The following is a 14781-nucleotide window of genomic DNA, read 5'->3' as shown; positions in this document are numbered from 1 at the left end:
TTTTCAGGTGTCACATAGTATAAGGTACGAGGGCATGCAATTGTCTACCATAAAGATCTTTGCATGGGCATAGCAGTCAGGGAGAGCTCTAAGGGTTTTATAGGGCTCACCCATATGCTCCTTAGTTTGGGATCAAGCCAGTCGGATGTTTATTTATAAGTTCCAGCTTTCTGCAACACCATCTGTGACACCTGTGCCTCCAACACCCTGGCCTCGAGAGCAGGATAAAGAGCGGATATGATTACCCCTTCAGATAAAATGGGACTAGTGTCATTAGACTCACCCCCCCAGAAAAGCTACGCGACAATGCATCCGCCTTGACGTTCTTAACCCCAGGGCGGTAAGTGATGATGAAGTTAAATCTGGTGAAAAACAATGACCATCTGGCCTGCCTTGGGTTCAGTCGCTTAGCCGACTCCAGGTAGGCCAGATTCTTGTGATCCGTAATTACCGTAATAGGATAAATTGCTCCTTCCAACCAATGATGACATTCCTCGAATGCCAACTTAATGGCCAGCAATTCCCTATTCACCACATCATAATTCCTTTCAGCAGTTGAGAGTTTTTTTTAGAGGAAATGCACATGGGGGCCATTTACTGGGTGAAGGACCCTGCGACAAGATTGCTCGTACCCCTACCTCGGACGCGTCATCCTCAACAATAAATGGCTGAGACACTTCCGGTTGCACCAGAATAAGGGCTGAAGCAAAACATTATTTTACAGCAGAAAAGGGCTGTAATGCCACATCAGACCAGATAGAAATATCAGCACCCTCCCTAGTCATGTCTGTTAAAGGTTTAACCACCGATTAATAGTTCAAGATAAATTTACAGTAGTAGTTAGTAAACCCCAAAATTGGCATAAGCGCTTTCAGATTTTCGGGTCGATCCCAGTCCAACATGGCACGGACCATCTCGGGATCCATACAAAAACCTGAGGATGAGAGCAGGTAACCCAGAAATTGCACTTCCTGCACAGCAAATACACACTTTTCCATCTTAGAATACAACCTATTCTCTCTTAGGATCTGTAACACCTGTCTTGCATGATACCGATGAGTCTCCATATTAGGGTACTTTCACACTTGCGTTTTTCTTTTCCGTCAAAAGGGCTCAATGCCGGAAAAAAACTGATCAGGTATATCCCCATGCATTCTGAATGGAAAGTAATCCGTTCAGGATGCATAAGGATGTCTTCAGTTCAGTCATTTTGACTTATCAGGCAAAAGATAAAACCGTAGCATGCTACGGTTTTATCTCCGGCCAAACAAACTGAAGACTTGCCTGAATGCCGGATCTGGCATTTTTTCCCATAGGAATGTATTAGTGCCGGATCCGGCATTCAAAATACCGGAATGCCAGATTCGTCTTTCCTGTCTGCGCATGCGAAAAAACTGTGAAAAAAATAAATGCCAGATCCGTTTTGCCGGATGACACCTGAAAGACAGATCCAGCATTTCAATGCATTTTTTTGACTTATCAGGCATTTTTAAGACGATAAGGATCCTGATCAGTCTTACAAATGCCATCAGTTGGCATACGTTTTGCCGAATCCGGCATGCTGTTCCGGTGACGGAACTGCTTGCCGGATCACTCTGCCGCAAGTGTGAAAGTAGCCTTAGGCGAATAAATTAGTATGTCATCAATGTATACAACGACAAACCTCTCCACCAGATGATGAAAGATGTCATTGACAAAGTGCTGAAAAACTGCAGGAGCATTGTTTAACCCAAAGGGCATGACCAGGTTTCAAAATGACCCTCATGGTTAATAAATGCGGCCTTCCACTCATCCCCCTCCCTGATCCTTACCAGATTATATGCCCCCTCAGATCTAATTTAGAGAACACTTTGGCACCGACAATCTGACTAAACAAATCCGGAATCAATGGAAGGGGGTGATATACTCTCGCATGGCCTTTCTTTCGGGTTCTGAAAGATTATAAAACCGAAATTTGGGCAATTTAGCTCCGGGAATAAGATTGACGGGAGAGTCATACTTCCGGTGCGGAGGCAACTCCTGATTACCACTCTCAGAGAACACATCAGAAAATTCAGAAATTAACGAGGGTACAGTTTTAGTTGTAACCATAGAGAACGATGCATTAAGACAGTTGTCCATGCAAAAATCACTCCAATCGAGAATCTGTCTCGCTTGCCAGTCGATGGTAAGGTTATGTTTGCTTAACCATGGTAGACCTAACACCAACGGAGCAGGCAGCCGTCCAACACATAACAGGAGATAGATTCCTGATGAAAATCACCCACTCTTAAATGAATGTCATTCACTACCTGTGACAGGCATTTTTGGGTGAGAGGTGCTGAGTCAACTGCAAAGACAGAAATACCTTTCTCTAATGCATTCAACCCGTGAATGTGAGCAAACTGTCCATCAATCAAGTTAACTCCTGCCCCACTGTCGATAAATGCTTTGATTTTCACAGTTTTGGACTCTAGCGCCACCTCAGGAGAAAACGGGTACTTCTGTGTTCAGGGGGTGCTCCCTGGAGAGAGCTACATGGTAAAACCACCATGAAAATTGCCACATGGAATGTAAGGGATTGCGCTCCCAATATAAGCGCACAAATGTATTAAGACACTTGCAAAAGTTTAGAATCGATGTGGCTCTCCTCTAGGAAACTCACCTAGGGGAGCAAGACTTCTTAAGACTCTGCAAACTATGGGTAGGGCAGGTATTTGGCTCATCCTCCCAAGTGAGAAAGGCAGGAGTACCTATTCTCCTACATAAGCATTTAAGGGCAGAGGTGAGATCCATTGTCTCAGATAAGGAAGGAAGGTTGATGAAAATAGTGTTAGATACACCATCGGGGACCCTCACTATATACAACATCTATGCACCCAATACGGCTCAATTTAACTTTTACCGCAATCTAGAGATAAGTTTACTACAAGAAGAGAAGGGACATTTCTTAGTAGCAGGAGATTGTAACACGGTTCAGGACAACCGAGAAGACAGACGCCAACAAAACCCCAAATCGTATCTGAATCCAAAAGGACCCCATACCCTCACACCTTTCCTTAACACAACTGGACTGACTGACGTGTGGAGACATCACCACCCAGCGGATAGGGAATTCACACATTTCGCGCATGCCCAATCCTCGTGTTCCAGATTGGATTATTTCATGGTCTCCCCTGACCTCCTTCAAAAGGTTCAGAGTATAATAATTTTGGACTTGGTCATATCGGACCATGCCCCAGTTATAATAGAGATGAGGGAGGGGGGCCCGAAAGGTTCAGATTATATATGGAGAATGCCCTATCATCTGCTTAGAGATAATGATTTCGCAGACATAATGCGAGGCAGATCTGTTTAGACATGGTAATAAGGCAGGCAAACTTTTGGCTAATCTTTCTAGACCATATAATAAACCAGCCCACCTCCAGCCCCTAAAAGATGACAAGGGTGTACTCTGCACCCAACCCAAAGACATCGTAGATATCCTGGGAAACTATTTAAGATCCCTATGAAAGAGAGAGGGCCAGAGACCTTTTGAGCAAAGTAGACTACCGGCTATTACAGCGGAATCATTACACTCGGTAAATAGAGCGATAAGGGAAGAAGAAGTAAGAGACACCATCAAAAGCCTCTTGGATGGCAAGGCGCCGGGCCCGGATGGGTTGCAGGTGGAATTTTACAAGAGACTGCAGGGTGAAATAGCTCCTACACTGACATCCTTATTTAACTCTATTCTACAAGGCAATGGTCTACCACCCTCAGGAAAAATGGCCTATATAAAAGTACCCCCAAAGCACTGAAAAGATCTATCTCAGCCGGGTTCATTTAGACCAATTTCCCTCATAAATCAGGACTAATATCCAAACTCCTAGCCAATAGACTGGCTGAGGTAATGCCCGAGTAGGCTTTATGAAGGGTCGCTCAGCAGTCTCGAACATCAGAAGAGTGTTGGCGGCTTTAGATGCGCTCACGGCAGGAAAACACATAGACAGCCCGTCTTTTCTGGCTGTAGATGCCAAAAAAGCCTTTGATAATATCAATTGGGCCTGGTTAGATGAGGTCTTGGACACCATGGGCATTACAGGAAACTTCAGAAATTACCTTAGAGCGATCTATGACGAACCCTTTGCACAGGTTTACATTCCAGGTTTCCTATAAACTAAAATACCGCCACAGAAGGGCACGAGACAAGGATGTCCTCTGTCCCCCTTGTTATTTAACTTAGCCCTAGAACCTTTAGCCTAATTTCTGATACAAACTCTCTTTGACGGGATTAAAGTGGGTAGCCAGGAATTGAAATTAGCCTGTTTCTCAGATGACCTCCTAATCTTCTCCCAGTCCCCAGTAGCACAACTCAACCGAATCTTAGACTCTTAGAATATGAAGTAAACATATCCAAAAAGTCAGATACTGTTTCTCCATCATACCAAACCAGATTCTAACCAGCAATTTAAGGTTAAAATACATCAGGATCATATCACCTCTCTGGGAATTAAGATAGGAAGATCTCCAACCTCCCTTTACGCGCTAAACTACCCTCCTCTAATCCATAAAATCGTAGGGGAATTGGACAAATGGAAAGATCAACCTTTGTCCCTACATGGGAGGGCCCATCTGTTGAAAATGACAAGCTTCTCCAGGCTTCTCTATCCCCTGCAAACTATACCACTATTGCTAAAGCACACAGACGTCAGTAGGTTACAATCTGCTTTCACAATTTTTTTGTGGAGAAAAAGAAGACCGCAGATAGCCTTTGAAAAGTTAACTATGCTGAAGTCGGAGGGAGGTTTACAACTTGGCGGCCCTTATACGGCATGCAATGGATTGGATATGGGGCACCTCATACTTTACAGCTGGCCAGGTAGAACAAGAATTGGCCAACCCATGGGATTTGACGGCAATACTTCACACAAGGCTCAAGGATATCCCGCCCCACATTAAACAATCAATATTGCTAAGGGACTCCATCATGGTGTGGAAGGCGGTTCGTAAAGTACAGACTCCCGATCTACTTATCGCCTCACATGCGATTGTGGTCCCTACCAGCTTTCCCCCAAGGTAAAGAAAACAAAATGTATAGGATCTGGAGACAAAAAGGTATAAAAACACTATGAGATATTCTAGATAACACAAAGCAGAAGCTGCTGACATGGGAAGAATGCAGTGCTAAATACAATCTAACCACCACCCATTTTCTCCCATTTCTTCAGTTGCGTTCCTATTGTAAAGTTCAGTCTGAAAAACTAGGAGAAGCAGATAGGCTGACATGGTTTGACGCTCTAATAGGCTCAAATGACTCTATGCTTCCCCTATCATAAATATACCACAGGCTACACAGCACACAAACCATAGATATAGTTGAGAGGGCCTTTTCATCATGGGAACAAGAACTACAGTTTCCAAACCTGGGCAAAAAAATTAGGGATGGCTTTAAGCTGATAAGGAAAGCAATATATAACGAACAGTGGTGGGAGACCCAACTAAGGATAATAAACAAAGCCACATACGCTTTTGATTTATCATTTCGGAATGCTCCGGCTCACTACCTGAGACAGTGCCCTAACTGCTCTTTGCCGAAAGCTAATTTACTGCATGGCTTATGGAGCTGCCCGAACATAACTCCACTTTGGTCCCAGGTCAAAAGCAATTCTGAGACATTGGCTTCAAAATGTCAGCCCGTTATGGGATGAAGTAATATGAAACATATGCTTCTTATGGAACGGTTGGAAATGGAACAGTACAAAGACAAGTCAGTAGGAAAATTTGTCAAAAAATGGAGAAAGTTTATTGAAAAATCACTGACAACAATGGAGATACGGAAGCTGATGTCTCCATTAACTCAAACAAAATGGTATCTAGAGGCTCAACTAGGGGCAAATTCGGAAAACTGGAAGTAAGAGATGTTAGGGAGACACAGGATGTAAAGAGTCTCTAGATTGAAGTTATCCTTCTTTTAGCGATAAGGTAAAGTAGGAATATAATTTCAACTATTTACAGTTGAGTTGGGTTAGGGAGGGGAAAGGGCAGTTTAAGGTGCCTTAGTTGTTTTTCTTAGTTTTTTCTTTTACAATATGGATTTTTTTTATACATACTGTTTGTACAGTACTTCACATCTTCCATCATATTTGATTATCTCTATGACAAAATGAATGATCATATGATTGTACTCACTATCTCATTTATCCATGATATATTGTACGAACAAAATGTTATACTCTTTTTTATTGATCTTTCAATAAAAAGATATTAGAAAAAAAAAAAAAGGGTACTACCAGTAAAAGACAAAAGTAGGTTTTCTTGCTCCCCACCCACACCACCAATAGTAATTTGGGGATTAAACGTCTCCTTTCTTTTTGTTTACACCTTGATGCTGCAAGTACGGACAAATATTGCCACAACAAAAGCAGACTCCTTTCACATGACCCAAGTTTTTGTCAGTAGTTCCAGGAGTAGCTCCTTCTAACTGCATAGGCTCATCACAAGGCGCAACCACCAGTGTCTCTCCACCATAAGTGTCAAAGGAAGCAGTACCCCTGTTAGACAGCATGTCCTGAAGGTGAGGACCCCTAGAACTCTCCCTCAGGCATCTATCAAGACGTACAGCAAGGGACATAGCTGCTTCTCAAGACTCAGGATTTTCACGAAAAGCCAAAGCTTCCTGCAGTCTCTCAGAGAGACCCTGACAGAATTGGCTACAGAGAGCAGGATCGTTCCACTATGTATCAGTAGCCCATCTCCTAAATTCAAAGCAATAGATTTCCGCGGAACGTTCTCCCTGCCGCAAAACCCGTAACTTGGTCTCGGCCTGAGAGATCCGATCTGGGTCATTGTAAATAGGACCCAAAGCTCTAAAGAATTCATCTACCAACGGGAGGGACGGTGATCCGGTTGGCAGAGAAAAAGCCCAAGATTGGGCGTCCTCTTTAACCACCTCACATCCACCAATAGGGTATAAACGTCCTATCGGTGGATGTTTAGCTCTGAATGGACGTTCTGGATGCTAATCGTGCAGCTGCAGAGCAGGTTTCCCGCTGTCAGCAGGGCAACCCAGAGAGAAGGCAGGGACAGTTCCCAGGTGTCCCTGCCTTCTGGATCGCTGTATACACAGCCCTCACTGAGTGCTGTGTATACAGAGCAGGAAGCGCTATGTGCTTCCTGTTCCGGCCTGGTGGTCATGTGACCGCCGGGGCTGGGAGAGTGCAGGAGCTGCCGGGTCTTTCACAGACCTCGATCAGCCCTGCACTGGGGCTGTGCAGCACAGTATAATGCTGTACAGCCTCTCTAGGGGTGTATTTCCCCTGTAACTGGGGCTACTATGTCAGCCCCAGTTACAGGAGAAATCAATAGTAAAAAAAAATTAAGTCAAATGTCCCCCAGAGGTCTTGTATGACCTTATGGGAGACACAAAGTGTAAAAAATAAAAATAAAAATAGGAATAAATAAATAAAATAGACATATTTGGTATTGCCGCGTCTGTGACAGCCGGCTCTACAGGGAGTGCAGAATTATTAGGCAAGTTGTATTTTTGAGGATTAATTTTATTATTGAACAACAACCATGTTCTCAATGAACCCAAAAAACTTTTTGGAAGTAGTTTTTAGTTTGTTTTTAGTTTTAGCTATTTTAGGGGGATATCTGTGTGTGCAGGTGACTATTACTGTGCATAATTATTAGGCAACTTAACAAAAAAACAAATATATACCCATTTCAATTATTTATTTTTAACAGTGAAACCAATATAACATCTCAACATTCACAAATATACATTCCTGACATTCAAAAACAAAACAAAAACAAATCAGTGACCAATATAGCCACCTTTCTTTGCAAGGACACTCAAAAGCCTGCCATCCATGGATTCTGTCAGTGTTTTGATCTGTTCACCATCAACATTGCGTGCAGCAGCAACCACAGCCTCCCAGACACTGTTCAGAGAGGTGTACTGTTTTCCCTCACATTTGATGATGGACCACAGGTTTTCAATGGGGTTCAGATCAGGTGAACAAGGAGGCCATGTCATTAGTTTTTCTTCTTTTATACCCTTTCTTGCCAGCCACGCTGTGGAGTACTTGGACGCGTGTGATGGAGCATTGTCCTGCATGAAAATCATGTTTTTCTTGAAGGATGCAGACTTCTTCCTGTACCACTGCTTGAAGAAGGTGTCTTCCAGAAACTGGCAGTAGGACTGGGAGTTGAGCTTGACTCCATCCTCAACCCGAAAAGGCCCCACAAGCTCATCTTTGATGATACCAGCCCAAACCAGTACTCCACCTCCACCTTGCTGGCGTCTGAGTCGGACTGGAGCTCTCTGCCCTTTACCAATCCAGCCATCTGGCCCATCAAGACTCACTCTCATTTCATCAGTCCATAAAACCTTAGAAAAATCAGTCTTGAGATATTTCTTGGCCCAGTCTTGACGTTTCAGCTTGTGTGTCTTGTTCAGTGGTGGTCGTCTTTCAGCCTTTCTTACCTTGGCCATGTCTCTGAGTATTGCACACCTTGTGCTTTTGGGCACTCCAGTGATGTTGCAGCTCTGAAATATGGCCAAACTAGTGGCAAGTGGCATCTTGGCAGCTGCACGCTTGACTTTTCTCAGTTCATGGGCAGTTATTTTGCGCCTTGGTTTTTCCACACGCTTCTTGCGACCCTGTTGACTATTTTGAATGAAACGCTTGATTGTTCAATGATCACGCTTCAGAAGCTTTGCAATTTTAAGAGTGCTGCATCCCTCTGCAAGATATCTCACTATTTTTTACTTTTCTGAGCCTGTCAAGTCCTTCTTTTGACCCATTTTGCCAAAGGAAAGGAAGTTGCCTAATAATTATGCACACCTGATATAGGGTGTTGACGTCATTAGACCACACCCCTTCTCATTACAGAGATGCACATAACCTAATATGCTTAATTGGTAGTAGGCTTTCGACATGCATAAAGAGGATGATGTGGTCAAAATACTCATTTGCCTAATAATTCTGCACTCCCTGTATAAATATATCACATGATCCACCCTGTACGATAAACACCATAAAAAATAAAAACTGTGTCAAAAAAAGCAATTTTTGTCACCTTGCATCAGAAAAGGTGCAACACCAAGTGATCAAAAGGCGTATGTCCCACAAAATGGTACCAATAAAGCAGTCACCTCATTCCGCAAAAAACGAGCCCCTACATTAAAAAATTGCTAAAAAAAATATATAATTCACAGAAAACGAAGACATTAAAACATAATTTTTTGTTTCAAAAATGCTATTATTGTGTTAAAGTGAAATAAAAAAAATATATAAGTAGACATATTAGGTATCGCCCATAGTGTGTCATAAAAAAAGTGTGTCATAAAAGCCATTTTTTATCACCTTACATCACAAAAAGTGTAATACCATGTGACGAAACCAACCTCGCCACGGTGTTTTGGAGGGGGCTGGTTGCTAGCCTCTTGCCTCAGGATTATGGCCCATACTAACTTTAAAGAAAACAGGCCGGCCACACAGCTTAAATCTGTCTTTGGAATTGTGTTTTATGTTATTATGCGTTCAGTTAAATTGTATGTTATGTGAGGGCACCCAGATAGCTAATATTATTGTATTCGTGTATTCTGAGTGCCATTCACCTAATGATATGCACTCAGACTTGAGCTATCTGGGGATATGTTAAATGTCTGTGTTTGCTGTGGGGTGTGCCATTGTGTATTTGGGTGGTGATTCCTGTCCTGTTGTTCCCACATGTGTATTGGTGTTTTCCCTTTGTCCTGAGACATAATTGGATTGCTCCTCGGGTGTCGCCAGGCAGAGAGGAGGAAACCATGATGCATTGTGGGGATGTGTTGTGTCTGTGTATCCTGAATTTCTGCATATCTGTACTGTGTCGCAGTCTCCATTCTGGTCCCCTAAGGGCGTGGCCACCAGATGGGGACCTGCATAAATACGGGCGGGTAGCCCTCAATAAAGGGTTTCCTGTTTTATCCTTCATCATGCTGAGACTGGTGTTTGGATAACTGATCAAACTGGGGGATTGCTATACGCTGAAGATTTGCTATACTCCCCTGGCATAACTACTAGCTCTTGTAAGAGCTGTTCCTGCTCTCTGGCTGTAGGAGAGGTTCACCCACTGGAGCCTGGAGCCTTGTCGTAGGTCCAGCGTGGGTGGAGGACGGTGAGACCCCAACCAAGCTTCGGCGGTTCGTGGGGTCTGCAGTGCGTACGGTGTCAAGTGGAGTGCTTGGAGTCCTCGGAAAGCACTAGGAGCATCTATCGACGGAGGTACCCGGTCGGGGTGCCAGGAGATCCGTTACATTGGTGGCAAGCAGTGGGATGGCGTCCTAGTGTGAGGAGAAGCACACCGTTCGTGGAGTATATTGAGGGCAACGCTAGTATCCGTACAGCGCCCCTGGCTACAGCAGGATGGAATCAGGCTAGTCTTCGAACAGCGTTCCACTACGAGGAGGATGATGACCCGGACTGGAGGGATGCAGTCCGGAAAGGCGTCTGGCACGAGGCCCTGGAAGATGTACAGCGTCGGCGGGGCGAGTGTCTCCCCAGTGAGGAGCAGCAGTTGCGGATGCGAGTGGCCCTGCGAATGCCCCTTCTGGGAGAGGAGCCCCTGAATGAGTGGGTGACAGAACTGGAGAGCCTGGTATGGAAGGAGCTTTGGCTAGATGACGCCTACCAGGCACTCTGGTGGTATGTGATTCGGCACTCTCCCTGGATGGCTGAGCACGACAGACCCGAGGGTGAGGATTATGATGGCCCTGGCCTGTTGTTTGAGGCCTTCGCAGAACCGGAGTTCGGAGATGCTGGAGGGTCCCGGTTCTGGGATATCTATGACTACAGAGAGGCTATGCATGATTGGGCTACAGCGAGAGAGGTGAGACAAGACCTGGCATCTCTAGTCACAAAGGAGTGGGAGCTGGAGCAGGACTACCAATACTTCTTCAGCTCAATTCGGTCCCAATATACACTGCCAGAGAGCTGGGTGGCAGTCCCAGACCTACAACCCTACAGCTGGGAAGACCCGACTGAAGTATCCCCTGCTTCAGTACCAGCTACAGAGGTAGGGGTCCTCATAGACTGGTCCTGTGAGGAACCACAACAGGCAGGTGGAGAAGGGACCGAGGGCTCTCCACCGGGATGCTGGGATGCTGGCCCAGACCCTCAGCGGCAGCCGGAGTTGCCAGGTGTGGACGCAGGTGATCCTGACTCGCAAATGTTGAGGGACCTCACAGACTGGTCCTGGGAGGACCCACAGATGGCAGGTGGAGATGGGACCGAGGTCTCTCTACTGGCCCTACAGGGATGCTGGGCCGCCTGCCCAGATCTCCAGCGGCAGTGCATATCACAGGGAGAGGAGACAACCGGTCTCTCTCCCCAGCGGCAACCTGAGTTCCAGGGGGAGGAGATGCGGGGTCCCTCTGCCTTACAGCAACCAGAGTCCTGGGGAGGAGAGGCAACCGGCCTCACCTTCCACCAGCAGCCGGAGATACCGGGAAAAGGGGAACACAAGCCCCTCTGCATGGGCGCAGATGAGACCGCGGGCTCGGTGCCAGTCCTACAGGGATGCTGGACAGTCGGTCCAGATCCCCATCCATCTCCGCAGGGATACCAGGAGGAGGAGGTAAGCGAGCCCTCCCCTTCCCAGCTACTTCCCAACAGAGTTCTGGGGGCAGGGGATGAGCCTGTGCTACCCACTGATTTCTTCCCAGCGGAAGAGCTGGCATCAGGGCAGAGCGCCGTCGGCCTCTGCCCTCCTCTATCCTCTTCTCCAGAGCCGGACATCCCACAGGCTACCCCAGCGGAAGTGCTGGCATCTGGGCAGAGCGCAGTCGGCCTCTGCCCTCCCCTATCCTCTACTCCAGAGCCGGACTTCCCACAGGCTACCCCAGCGGAAGAGCTGGCCTCTGGGCAGAGCGCAGTCGGCCTCTGCCCTCCCCTATCCTCTTCTTCAGAGCCGGACTCCCCACAAGCGACCCCAGCGGAAGAGCTGGCATCTGGGCAGAGCGCAGTCGGCCTCTGCCCACCAAGTACCTACAGCTCCAAGCTGGAGAACCACAAGGCAGCAAGGAGTCGCAGATGCCCGCTCAACAGCTGGGGACATACGGAACAGTGCCAGGCCCCAAAATTCAACAGGTCCAGTATGGGGTTGTGGTTGGACTGCCAGACTAACTCAGGTACTGACCGTGAGGTCAGGTATCTGGTTAGTCTTCCCTGGAAGGGGGAGATGTGTGACGAAACCAACCTCGCCACGGTGTTTTGGAGGGGGCTGGTTGCTAGCCTCTTGCCTCAGGATTATGGCCCATACTAACTTTAAAGAAAACAGGCCGGCCACACAGCTTAAATCTGTCTTTGGAATTGTGTTTTATGTTATTATGCGTTCAGTTAAATTGTATGTTATGTGAGGGCACCCAGATAGCTAATATTATTGTATTCGTGTATTCTGAGTGCCATTCACCTAATGATATGCACTCAGACTTGAGCTATCTGGGGATATGTTAAATGTCTGTGTTTGCTGTGGGGTGTGCCATTGTGTATTTGGGTGGTGATTCCTGTCCTGTTGTTCCCACATATGTATTGGTGTTTTCCCTTTGTCCTGAGACATAATTGGATTGCTCCTCGGGTGTCGCCAGGCAGAGAGGAGGAAACCATGATGCATTGTGGGGATGTGTTGTGTCTGTGTATCCTGAATTTCTGCATATCTGTACTGTGTCGCAGTCTCCATTCTGGTCCCCTAAGGGCGTGGCCACCAGATGGGGACCTGCATAAATACGGGCGGGTAGCCCTCAATAAAGGGTTCCTGTTTTATCCTTCATCATGCTGAGACTGGTGTTTGGATAACTGATCAAACTGGGGGATTGCTATACGCTGAAGATTTGCTATACTCCCCTGGCATAACTACTAGCTCTTGTAAGAGCTGTTCCTGCTCTCTGGCTGTAGGAGAGGTTCACCCACTGGAGCCTGGAGCCTTGTCGTAGGTCCAGCGTGGGTGGAGGACGGTGAGACCCCAACCAAGCTGCGGCGGTTTGTGGGGTCTGCAGTGCGTACGGTGTCAAGTGGAGTGCTTGGAGTCCTCGGAAAGCACTAGGAGCATCTATCGACGGAGGTACCCGGTCGGGGTGCCAGGAGATCCGTTACATACCAAGCGATCAAAAAGTCATATGCATCCTAACCTCTTCTCATACCGAAAAAAATTAGATACTACTTAAGACAATCGCCCAAAAAAATTAAAAAATAAATATGGCTTTCAGAATGTGGAGACACAAAAATTTTTTTTTTTCAAAAATGCTTAATTATGTAAAACTGAAACAATCAAAAAAAGTTGTCATATTTAGTATTTTTAGGTCCGTAACAACCTGTTCTATAAAAATAGCACATAATCTAATCTGTCAGATGAACATTGTAAATAACAAAAAATAAAAATGGTGCCAAAACAGCTATTTTTTGTTATCTTACCTCACAAAAAGTGTAATATAGAGCAACCAAAAATCATATGTACTCTAAAATAGTGGCAACAAAACTGACACCTTATCCGGTAATTTCCAAAATGGGGTCACTTTTTTGGAGTTTCTACTCTAGGGGTGCATCAGGGGGTGCTTCAAATGGGATATGGTGTCAAAAAACCAGTCCAGCTAAATCTGCTTTCCAAAAACCATATGGCGTTCCTTTCCTTCTGCGCCTTGCCATGTGGCCATTCAGCAGTTTACAACCACATATGGGGTGTTTCTGTAAACTACAGAATCAGGGCAATAAATATTGAGTTTTGTTTGGCTGTTAACCCTTGCTTTGTTAATTGAAAAAATGGATTAAAATGGAAAATCTGCCAAAAAATTGAAATTCTGAAATGTTATCTCCATATTACATTAACTCTTGTGGAACACCTAAAGGGTTACCAAAGTTTGTAAAATCAGTTTTGAATACCTTGAGGGGTGTATTTTCCAAAATGGGTCACTTGTTTGGAGTTTCTACTCTAGGCGTGCATTAGGGTGGCTTCAAATGGGACATTGTGTCAAAAAAAACAGTCCAGCAAAATCTGCCTTCCAAAAACCGTATGGCATTCCTTTCCTTCTGCGCCCTGTCGTGTGGCCATACAGCAGTTTACGACCACATATGGGGTGTTTCTGTAAACTACAGAAGCAGGGCAATAAATATTGAGTTTTTTTGGGCTGTTAACCCTTGCTTTGTTAGAGGGAAAAAAATGATTCAAATGGAAAATCTGCCAGAAAAGTGAAATTCTGAAATTTCATCTCCATTTTCCACTAATTCTTGTGGAACACCTAAAGGGTTTACAACGTTTGTAAAAATCAGTTTTTCAGTTTTGAATACCTTGAGGAGTGTAGTTTCTAAAAATTTTTGGGTGGTTTCATTTTTGGGTGGTTTCTGTTATGTAGACATCACAAAGTGACTACAGGCCTGAACTGGTCCTTAAAAAGTAGGTTTTGGAAATGTTCGGAAAAATTTCAAGATTTGCTTCTAAACTTCTAAGCCTTCTAACGTTCCGAAAAAATAAAATGACATTCACAAAATGATCCAAACATGAAGTATAAAAGTAGAGAGATTGAAATTTGCAAATTTTTCTAAATTTAGGGTAAATTTGGTATTTTTTATAATTAAAAATGACATTTTTTTACTCAATTTTACCACTGTCAGGAAGTACAATATGTGTTGAGAAAACATTCAGAATGGCCTGGATAAGTAAAAGCATTTTAAAGTTATTACTACATAAAGTGACACATGTCAGATTTGCAAAAAATGGCTCTGTCAGGAAGGGGGAAATGGCCCGGATGTGAAGTGGTTAAGCAACTAAATAATCATACCC

The sequence above is a fragment of the Bufo gargarizans genome, chromosome 3 (genome assembly GCF_014858855.1).
Source record: "Bufo gargarizans isolate SCDJY-AF-19 chromosome 3, ASM1485885v1, whole genome shotgun sequence".
Taxonomy (NCBI): Eukaryota; Metazoa; Chordata; class Amphibia; order Anura; family Bufonidae; genus Bufo; species Bufo gargarizans.
Note: the sequence above shows the minus strand (reverse complement) of the source record.